The sequence below is a fragment of the Aulonocara sp. 'chitande type north' Nkhata Bay genome, linkage group LG22 (genome assembly GCF_057382095.1).
Source record: "Aulonocara sp. 'chitande type north' Nkhata Bay isolate Kocher_YH1m ecotype deep benthic linkage group LG22, A_spYH_male_GT1.1, whole genome shotgun sequence".
Classification (NCBI taxonomy): Eukaryota; Metazoa; Chordata; class Actinopteri; order Cichliformes; family Cichlidae; genus Aulonocara; species Aulonocara sp. 'chitande type north' Nkhata Bay.
In genome coordinates this window covers 20,469,839-20,481,053 of record NC_141364.1, presented here as the reverse complement: position 1 = coordinate 20,481,053, position 11,215 = coordinate 20,469,839, and the positions used below count along the sequence as shown (strand labels likewise).

Below are 11,215 nucleotides of genomic sequence, written 5' to 3'. Positions count from 1 at the left end.
GTTCCCATTTTTTCACCAATTCCAATAGAAATTCCCTTTTTTTTTCTTTTTTTTTTTAAATTTATATATTACAATGAGTCCACAGTAAGATGAATAAAACCATAACAGAAAACTTTCTGTGAATTAAAAACTGATTATGAAACAATGAAGTATCAGAACTTTTTCTCTAGTCTTAGACATTTATTTTTTACAATTCCGAGTCCAAAGAATCGTGATGACAGATCTCCATCCAGCCCTTCGCTCATCCTTTTCAGGGTCGCGGGGGGGCGCTGGAGCCTATCCCAGCTGTCATAGGGCGAGAGGCGGGGTACACCCTGGACAGGTCGCCAGTCTGTCGCAGGGCCAACACACAGGGACAGACACTCACATTCACATCTAGTGGCAATTTGGATTATCCAATTAACCTATCCCCACAAGTTGCATGTCTTTGAACGGTGGGAGGAAGCCGGAATACCTGGAGGGAACCCACGCAAGCACGGGGAGAACATGTAAACTCCACACAGAAAGACCCCGGCCTGATGGTGGAATTAAACTCAGGACCTTGATGACAGATCTTTCATTTGAAATTGTACTTCCCTTTTCTTCTATTAAGATATCTGAGGGATTAAATGTGTAGTCCAACTTCTTTACACTGACAAAAAGGGGAGATTCCCTCTGCCCCTGCTCTGTGGACAGGGTTGTTGTTGTTGTTGTTTGGGTTTTTTTGATGATTTCTGTGAGAGGGGATGTCTTTAATATGACCCTGTCGGAGACCACAGCTGTAGCTGAGTGCAGAAGCTCCACCCACCTACTGTTCAAACTACCTGAAAGACATCAAATCAAAAGCCTTAAACGAAGCAAGGAGGAGAGAGGAAAAGGCTCATTTCAGGCAGCGAATGAACTGAGAGTTTGCACCAAGTATGGTGTAAATAATGAATGTTTTTAAACTTCAATGCAAAGAAAATCTGGTGGTGTCTATGCATAAAAATGTGCAACAGGAAATGAGCATAATAGGTTCTCTAGAAACATTCCAGCTCTATAGTGACAAAGTCTGTGAGAAAGGGATCATTTCAGGGAATTCACAAAGTTATTGTCATGTGTCATGGGCGCTGTCGCCGGGCGTCACTCCTTCCCGAAACCGGATGAGTGTTTCCAGGTGGGCGATTCAGGGATGTGATTGTTCCGACACTGTCTGGCCTTCATGTGAGATAATAGTTTTTGACTCTATAGCTCATGTTGCCTTTGACTTGATGTTTTTTTGTTTTGTTTTGTTTTTTTAGAAACTTCACAGAGAGGCTGTCCATTAAAAATTACACAGCACAGGAATGGGGTGACCTTTATAGCCAAGCAACATTTTTCTTTTGATCTTGTCCTGCTAGCGGTCTGACGATACTTAAACTGAATAGTTTTAGTACACACTGGACAGGAATCCCTGCTCTCTGTACTCAGCTACCATCAAGAAGTCTTCAAATTGACTTCTCTAGGAGCAGATTTGCATGCAGACCAACAGTAGCTACTTAAAACAAGCATTACTCTTTAAGCTGCAGTTGAGGAAGTCTGCTGCTTCTCTTCTTCTAAACTACACACATTCCCTCTTCCTAATGACCCTGACAGAGACAATTACAGTAGACCTACAGGGAATAAGCAGGCAAGATTTCCATTTAGATTTGAGACTTAGGCTTTCTGAATAGCTCGTACACAGGGGACTGTATGTGTTTGTGAGAAATTACAGCTCCATCAAAGAGTAACAGATAATGCAGCCATGAGAGCGTTTTAGTTGCTTATTGAGAGCATAGATCCAAGTTTTCTCTCGTCATACTTGACTCTTCTCACTTGCTTTCTGTGGCAAATTTCTTTTTTTCTAGACGCTTGGACCAATAAACGAGGATAAATCAGCTTCCCTGAAACATTTTGTTCCGTGTTGACTTCTCTCTCTCTCCCTGTCTCTCGCTTCGTCTTTGAGTAGCACAATGAATCTCCCAGATGAGGTGCAGTCACAGAAAGCAGCTCTGAGGGAGGTTATGCCACGTAGAGAGAATTTGGTCAGTGGAGAGGCTTTTTATTAAAGCGCTCCGTCTTTTTGGACAGGGTGCAGGTCAGACAGGCTGCCAGACCCGAATCTCTGTGCTGATTGTGTTTTAGCCTCAACATGCAGTCCAGATTGGGAGCATTGGAACAGTTGCATGTTTCATTCTTCAAACTCGGCGTCTCTCTGCAACATTCACTTTCAGATCAAATAAAAAATACACTAAAGGGCCAAGTTTCATCTTTAAGTTCACATCAGTTTGTTAGGATAGTGTTTTCATTCATGCCTACGCTCACTGGCCTCTTCATTGGGTACAACTGCTCGTTAGCGCAAACCAGCCAATCACATGGCAGCAACTCAGTGCATTTAGATGTGGTCATGGCAACCTGGTGAAGTTCAAACTGAGCATCAGAATGGGGAAGAAAGGTGATTTAAGTGACTTTGAATATAGCGTGGTGCTCGGTGCTAGACAGGCTGGTCTGCTGGGGTTTTCCCACATAACCGTCTCTGAGGTTTACAGGGAACAGGCCAAAAAAAGGAAGTATCCAGTGAGCGGCAGTTCTCTGCTTGGAAATATCTTGTTGTTGCCAGAGGGCACGGAGAAATGTCCAGAGTGCTTTGAGCTGATAGGAGGGTAACAGTAGCTACAACCAAGTTATGCAGAAGAGCATCTCTGAAGACACTATATGTGAAACCTTTAAAATGATGGGCTACAACAGCAGAAGAACGCGCTGGGTGCCACTCATGTCAGCAAAGAGGAAACTGAAAATACAACTCACACGGGCTCCCCAAAAGTTGACAGTAGAAAACTGGTGAGACGTTACCTGATCTGCTGAGTCTCGATTTCTGCTGCGAAAAACAGGGTCAGAATTTGTTAAACAACACGAAACCATAGATCCATCCTGCCTTGTATCAGCTGTTCAGGCAGGTAGTGGTGGTATAATGATTCTAGGGATCATTTTGTAGCTCATTTTGAGCCCTTTAGTACCAACTGAGCATCATTTGAGCACCGCAGCCTGCCTGAATATTGCTGCCGGCCATCTCTATCCCTTCATAACCCCAGTGTACTCATCTCTTGATGGCTGCTTCCAGCAGGATAACGCTTCTTGTATCAAAACTCAAATCATCTCAAACTGGTTTCTTGAACATGACAATAAATTTACTCTACCTTTGGGATGTGTAACAGGCAATTGACCAAATGGATGTGCAGCTGACAAATCTGCAGCTTTGTGATGCTGTCATCCATCGGCACCTTGTAGAATTAAAGCACTCCTAAAGGGAAAAGGGAGTTCAACCTGGTAGTATAAGACCTTAGGTTAGCTGTGTGTGGATTCAACTTGTAATTTGAAGTTAATAATGTATTTCCAGACATTAAAGGTTGTTATTTCCCCCAAAATAGGCAGCTGGGTTAATTTAGAAACAACAAAGGGCAGGGATAGCTCAGTAGGTAGAGTGGTGGCCCCATGATCGGAAGGTTGGGGGTTTGAATCCGCTGAACGGCCACCCTGAGGTACCCATGAGGAAGGGACCGTCCCTACACACTGGGCGTCCAATGGCTGCCCACTGCTTCACTGAGTGAATGGGTTAAATGCAGAGAGGAATTTCCCCACGGGGATCAATAAAGTACACATTATAATTTTTAAATGGCAGGTGAACACATGAAAATAATAAAATGTTATACAGCGGAATAAAAGTTATCTGGATGAGTGGATTTGTGTGTTTAAGAAAACCCTGTTTTATATCTGCAATGTGTCACGAGTCCTTGTCAACGATCAAGCAAAGACCTCGAAGCCTCGGAGGACTCACAATTACAAAAAAAGCCCTGCATCATTTTGAATCCAATTTCTGTGGGATGCTGAAAGAAAACATGAATCTGTCAAAAACAAATCATGTATAGAGCAAACTGAAGAGAACAAGGAACGACTCACTAGCCGAAACACTCATTCATCATCAGACTCGGTGGTGCTTCTGTTTGAGCATGTATGGCTTGCCAAAGGAACTGGCACGCTGCCATCTATTGTTATTGTTGGTCTATTGCTGGATGTAACAGGGTGGTCTATATGAGCATTCTGTGTGCGCTAATTAAGCAAAATGCACTGAAACCCAGTGGACAACGCTTCATTAAAAAGAATGGAAACAAACAACAAACAATGATCCTAAATCCTGGCCCGTTTAATCACTTGATCTCAGCTTGAACGAAGACAAGTCTAAAGGTAAGAGCATCGTGTTTAGGCAGGTAAAATCTGATTTTGACGTTCTCTGCTGAACACCAGTCTTCTGTTAACGATCAAATCAAATCTGAAGCAAAGATATGCAGCCCTTCAGATACTTATGGTCTGGATTTGCTTTCCAAAATATGGGAGGAAAAAAAGAAAGTAGACAATTAAACCTTTATGAGCAGATCTGCTGCACTTAACTCATGAATAATAACCATGTTTGCCAAAAGGGAAAATTAAGCAGCACCAAGGCTTCCCTCTGTTTTGATAGTGTTATCTGATATGACATTAAAGTTTCACACCAGACGTGCAGATGAACGGAGGTTGGCCCGCTGTTTGTGAAACAGGATGTGTCCAAATCAGAGCGAGTTACACAAGTGACAACTGTCCAGTGCTTACCTTCTGAGTGCAACGCCAGAAATGAGAGTGACTCTGCAGTTTTACCGGCTTGCACTGTGAGTTTCCACTTGATTGAACGCATCATGTGATGCTTTTTTAGAAGTGTGGGCTGTCTTAAAGCAATATGGCAAAATAGAAATAGAAGATGAAAATATGACCTCATCTCTGAGCCCTTCGATTTGCTCTTGAGCCCTCTCGAGTTAGAGTCGGGGATCCAAAGGTCACAGTGACCAAATGATGCAAATAACACAGAGGGATAAAAGAATGCTTTTGTTTGCTTCCCCAAAAGAAAAGCAGCAGTAAGTGCTGTTTAGAATATATTACATACCATATTACATATCACGCAGCATTCATAGGTCAAACAAAGATTTATTATCTGAGTCAAATCTGTATGCTTGCACAGAAAAACAAAATGTGTTGACGCATCTTGAAAAACCCATAAAAATATCTGTTTTCTTCCTCTTACATTTTTGGGTCAGGTGTGCCTGTCCTCGCAGCCTATTTATGGAGTCAGATTGGGTGTGAAGTCGAGGACGAGGGCTGCCATTTAAACGGGCCGAGCTTTGCATCCTGTGTTTTTGCAGAGAGAAAAATAAACAGAATGAGGGACTAAGAGATTTCTGCTGGGTGTGTCGCTCCAGATTGTTTGCCAGGACGAACAGGGCTCCTGTATTAATCCTCCTGCTGCTGCTCCCGCTGAGTGGAGACGAGGACGAGCTGCAGAGCTGCCTGCCACACACACTCTTTTTCTCTTTCAGCCACAAATGCCACTCATTCTGGTACCAAGCACAGCAGGTAATTAACGATCAAAATTAAAGGGACACCGTGGCTCGGAGATGCTGCAGTCTTTACAGAGTGCCTGCAACATTATACCCTCAGACATAAAGTAACACTAGAAGGTCATAATCCCACCCTCCAAACAGGAGGACATTCAATAACCATGAATTATTGAAAGCTCTGTTCCCGTTTGCCTTTCCTTTCCCGAGAGACTGAAGGCCGATCTGCTTTTGTTTCATCAGTTACTGTGAAACAAAAAGACGTCTCCTTCAGATTTGAGTTGTTTGTCAGGTATAATCTGTTCAATCGTTGCTGTAGCAGGCCCACCATTTGTCATGTTGGTGTAGGCTCACTCGGGGAGGCAGAAGTCCTTTCTAATATTTCATTTTTTCCTAAATTATTCTCAGCCGAAAAATAAGCGCGTATTTATTTTCAGCCTTGTAAATTCTCTGTGCAAAGTCATTAATGATGAACTGCAAAGTACATTTAGTCCTCTTTAGGAGACAGTCCCTTCTTTATCAAGAATGATGTGTTTTTTTAAGGATCGTAGTTACTAAAAGACATCAGGGAAAATCAGCGAGAGCATGAAGTAACATTTAAGTATATGATGCAACACAGACTATTGTCTTCTGCTCTTGTCTTCTCTAATCAGTGTTTTCTTCCAGCCTGTTTTTTTTTTTACTCTTTTTAATAACTGCCAGATAGCCTACACATGATTTTACACGTGAGCCATATTGGGTTTTAATGTCAGTTTTTGATTGCCTGCTTGTAGGAATATAAACAAACAGTAACAAACATAAATTAGAGAAGAAAATACATCAAATACACACAATTTGTTGTCATTTTCTCGGAAAGTGTGCTTGACTGTGCAAGAATGTTATAACCGATGAACGAAAATCAAACTGGGATGGTCATCTTCTTGCTTATCTGGCAATTAATCTAATCAAACACTGATATCAAATGCTTTTGGGATGATAAATCGATCTTTATAGCACATTTATTGAAGGACTCATAAGAAAAGATGCTTCCTGTTTCCTCAGCTTCCACATTTCTGTGATATTCCTGTTAGGTGATTTTGCTCTTGCATCCTTATCCAACACACTACACCTACACACACCCATACACACCACTGTCACCACACACTCCCTCACTACATGTTTAGGTAAATAAATTGACAGGGGGGGGTGAGGAGAGGATTACTTTTACAGAGTGAAGGTTTCCACTCAGAAATACTCTGTAAAACAAGAAGAAAGTTTTCATTTCCCTTTCTGTATGTTGGCACTGGACTTAAAACTGTTATTTACCAAACCGAGCTGAGCTTTGGGGCTAAAATAATGAAATGACGATTTTCCATCCTGTAAAAAAATAAATAATTACTAAAAAGTCCCCTTCCTCCTGTTAACCAGTGACTGCTTGAGTTCTGCTGCTGTCGTGCATTCGTGCATCCTCTGTTTGGCAACACAAGCCAGCCAGCAGACGGCAGAAGAAAAGAGGAAGTGGAAACATCAGCACTATCTCTACGGCAGAGGAGGGAGAGAGAGAGAGAGAGAGGGAGAGGAAACACCAGTGAGTGACACGCTCTCACACACACACACTCTCTCTCTCACTCACAACACACAACTCCGGACCTTTTAGTGGAAGAAGCGTCCTCGCGTCGTCAGGTTGGTGAAAGCCTCGTTTCCTTCTTCCTGCAGAAATGTTGTTGTTGCTGAAATTCCGTCTCACTTCCTTCGCGTTGTGGCGCTAAATGTTCCTGGGGGGTGGCTCGCAGTGTTTTTGTGTGCTCGCTGCGCTCTCGCCACGGCGTGCCCGAGTGTCTGTGCGTTACACCGGAGCGAGGCAGCGAGTGTGCCTGCGCTCACGGCTCTCTCCTCCTGCCTGTCGCTACTTTGTTTTCGGTGGCCTCACAGCGGCTCCGGGCGCTGTTATTTTATTGACATGCTCTTTCTGATTTTCTTTTTTCTTTTTTTTAAGCATCACTGCTCTCTCTCTCTAACATGCACGTTGAACTGCGATGCATAAATGAAAGTGCCAGTAAATCCAGGCTTTGTCCTCGGTTTAGTTTCTTGTTTTCCCCTTTTTTGAAACAAGTGCACAGCAATGCTGCAAGTTGCGTGTTTGCTGCAGATATACAGCCAAGAAGCAGCAGAGGTCTCTGCTTTTCCCGGCTTGTGTGATGGAAGTGCATGCTGCTGATGGCTAAATGCAACAACAAAAAAAAGAAGAAGAAGAAAAAGCTGTACGTTTTCTCCCCCCCCCCCCCCCCTAATTAAAGAGCTGCTTTAATTGTGCGCCGTGTGTAACTCCAACCCTGCACGCTGGCCACACCGCGGGCCTGTGATTAGGCAAGAGGAGGGAGAGAAGAAGCCGGACAGCCTCTGATTCATGCAGAAGCTCTCTGCTATCCTCAAAACGGATCAGAACCTGCGATACCAACATGAGCTTCACTCACACCCTTTAAAGCGGTCTTCTTCACTTCTCTCTTTTCACTTCCGGTGGGTTTTCACCTGACCTCCCCCTTCAAATCAATGCGTTTTATTGAGTGCTGTTTCCCAAACTTCTGATTAGTCTTGTCCCTCAAAAAAAAAAAAAAAAAAAAATGAAGAAGAAGAAGAAGAATCTGTTGTCACTCCTCCCCTTGCACTGGCTGGATATCCAATCTCTTTGGGTAGAAAGACAGTAGTTAATCAGTTTTTCATCATTGCTGATTTAATAACCTTCTGCTTTGTTTTCCTGCCTTACTCCTGTGGCAAGAAACAAGACGTTAGACCACATTAGACCTCTGTTTGCAAAGATTTGGCCCTAAGTAGCTCCCCTTCTTCTTCATTACCGCAGAAAGTATGTTAATATTGTAGATAAACAACACGGGGGCTGGGTGCATCATTCCCAAGCATTACGTCTCCAAATTGCTCTTACGAGGAAAGACTGTGGAGTAGATCAGCTAATGTGAGATGTATATCAATTTTGATTTCATTAAAATATGATATCAAATGTTCTTCCAGCGTAGCCGGCGGATATCTGGACGTATTGGGCCCAAAGCTTCCTGTTGTGTGCGGCGGTCATAATCTAATAACGGATCCAAATGCATTACTCAAAGTAATTAAAAGCCTAAATGCCAATCAAAGGAGAGCTGATGATTTTGTGACTTTGATTCTTCCGGTGCATGTATTTATTGTTTAGTTCTCCCTACAGATTGTTTACTGTTTGCAGTCAAACCCAAAAAAAGAAAAAGCTTCTGGCACTGAAATCTTGTCTCTTGTCTGCAGATTCTATAAATGCATAAGCAGATATGTGTGGATTGGAGTGATTATTATCTCAACGCCTCATGCTGTGATTGAGAGTACACGACGAATAGGTAGAAATCAGTGAAAAACAGACTCAGAATCCATAGGCTAAAGGGGTGTAATGGGTGTTAAATCTGAAAAAACCCCTGTAACAGGATCGCTGTGACTTGATTCCAATGTGCAGCAACAAATCCATCGCACTGTTTTCCCCGCAGTGAAACGAGAAACAGCTCCATAATGCTTCCCTGACAATTGCTTTAAACTTGTGAGATAAGATGAGGTGGATGGAATCCATGCTGAAGATGAGAAAATCTACCAATTTGATGCCACGAATCCCACTTTTGTAACCACCTCACTTCAATCTGTAGCTGTTCTAAAAAGACCTCAACAGCAGACAGCTCAGCGTGTCTCGGCGCTGTCCTCGTCGCATCAGTCATCGTGCAGCCCTGGGTCTGCGCTGTTGTCTGCGTTCGGACCCTCTGCTCCTCTGGGCAACTTCTGGCAGAGTGAGAGCTCGTTTATACGCCCCGTTAGCCGCCAAAGACGTCCCTGTTGTGATGGAACCGCAAGCATGTTGGCATCATCGTGTCATGGTGAGATTGTAGCCTAGAAGCAAAAGCACTGGGACACACGCAGTCGTTACACTGGAGATGCAGAACTTGACCAGAAGGGATTCAGTGGAGTCGTTTTTCCAGTATTAATGTCCATAAGAATATTATTGTATGCATTTTTTGCACTTTTGTCCTATATGTGCACCCCGTGACTTCTTACGACTGTGAGTTAGAGATTTTCAGCAGAGGTCTGGCACAGCTTTACCACTCAAAGAAGGCCATTCATGAGCCATACTGGGGAACAGAGCGCTACCTGTAGCCCCATCACCCTGGCTGTGAGGTTAGTCCAGCAGCGTCATATTTTAGGTTTACGTTCACACAAGGGACTCGTGTGCTTAAGTTTTTATCAGCTGCGGCAAACCTTCATTTCTTGTTAGCTCCCCTCGCCGAGTAAATATTTCTTTAGCTCTGCAGGGTTTTAAAAATCAGCAGCAGAAATGGAGTGTTGCAACACAAGAGCAAAACAAAGTTGGATGATGAAATGCGGCAGCAGTGACTCACCAAACAAACTGATGGAATTAAAATTGAGTACATGGGCCTTTTTTTTTTTTTTTTAATCCCGAAATATAATCCAGGAAATCAGATTAGTACACAGAGGCTGAGATGGAGAGGCATTTGGGGAGAGGATGGGTGCCTGCCCTCGCCTCTTTGACTCGCATCACATGTGAGATCCTTCTCTGTACCCATTTGACGCTCCCTACTGTTTGGCATCTTCTCACCACCTCCTCAAGTGCAACCCTGTTAATTTCCTACTCCTCACGTCTGACAACCCCCCCCCCCCCCCTCGCCTTTTTCTTTTTAGCTTGCTCCCTCGCTTATGCTTCCTTTCTCACACATGCAATCCGTCTCTTGCAGTTTCCTCTCAGCTGCGCACTCTCACGTTGCACCCCCCCCCCCATTTACTTTTTCACTCTCTGTTGTTGCTCCCCAAGGGAAGCCGAGGTATGTAAATTGTTTTCTCCCTGATGTATCCCGAGCTTACTGCTTGTTCATCTTAAGCTGCAAACACGTAAATGCAAGTTGTTCCTAAAACAACGCTTTTAAAACTGAAGCGATCTTTATCCCAAGAGTGCTTTTAGCACCTGTTCAAAAGCAATCTCGGTCTATTACAGTGAGCTGCCATTCAGGTACAGTGAACTCGTGAAAATGCAGGACACAAACTGACTATTAAGACCCCATCGGTCTCTGTCATTCTGTCCAAATACTCTCTGCTTCTGTGTGACGCCAGTAAAACTCTATCCTGGAGTTCTCAAACTGAAACAAAGGAAGTAGCATTTCCAAAAGTCTCAGTTTTGGGAGTTCTGAAATGCAGGATTGCGTAAACACAGTAAAAGTCATGTGTTTTAGAGCAAAAACATATTAGCGTGGTTGTGAAATATGAACTGAGCTTAAAAAAGCTTCACAACTTTCTATGCCTTTTTAATAGACGTTTAACATTATTATTAAAACAAAAAGTCTCTTTAAAAAGAGATCCTTGCTGTTATCCTTGCTTCCACTGGTCATAGATAGGCCTGTCATTGTACAGCTTCAGGGGAGATTAATTTGCAGTTCCAAATTAGTTGAATGTTGCCTTGCATAATTGCTCCCTATGGTATGAAGTTAATTAAAACAGTACGTAGGTACTGAAGGTGCAGTGGGGAAGTGCCAGACAGCCAATCACACATAGATGGGTGAGAAGAGATCTCATCGGTACTGCTGCCATGTTCTGCTCTTTACTTTACTGATTGTTGCTTCGGGCTAAGTTCAGAGCCGAACAACTCGATGAGAGTAAATGAGAAAAAACTGATGGAGAGTCTTATTGTTTTTTACCACAAACCGTGATGTCTTGGCAGTTGCATAAGGCAACATGCTCGTGGGTACGTTTTGACCCTTAACCTTGGTTGGGCTTGTGTAACTATACATATCCTGCTCCTCGGGCACCGA

At 43.3% G+C, this 11,215-nt stretch overlaps 1 protein-coding gene across 4 annotated transcripts in view; it reads left to right on the top strand.

Annotated features, from left to right (window-relative positions):
- The first annotated feature begins 6,944 nt into the window (after positions 1 to 6,944).
- Positions 6,945 to 11,215, top strand: part of elmo1 (engulfment and cell motility 1 (ced-12 homolog, C. elegans)) — a 105,607-nt gene continuing 101,336 nt past the window's right edge. For all 4 annotated transcript variants that reach the window (XM_086279167.1, XM_086279165.1, XM_086279166.1 and 1 more), the window contains exon 1: positions 6,945 to 7,058. The gene's annotated coding sequence lies outside the window, so the exon portion shown is untranslated. The remainder of the gene's footprint in view (positions 7,059 to 11,215) is intronic.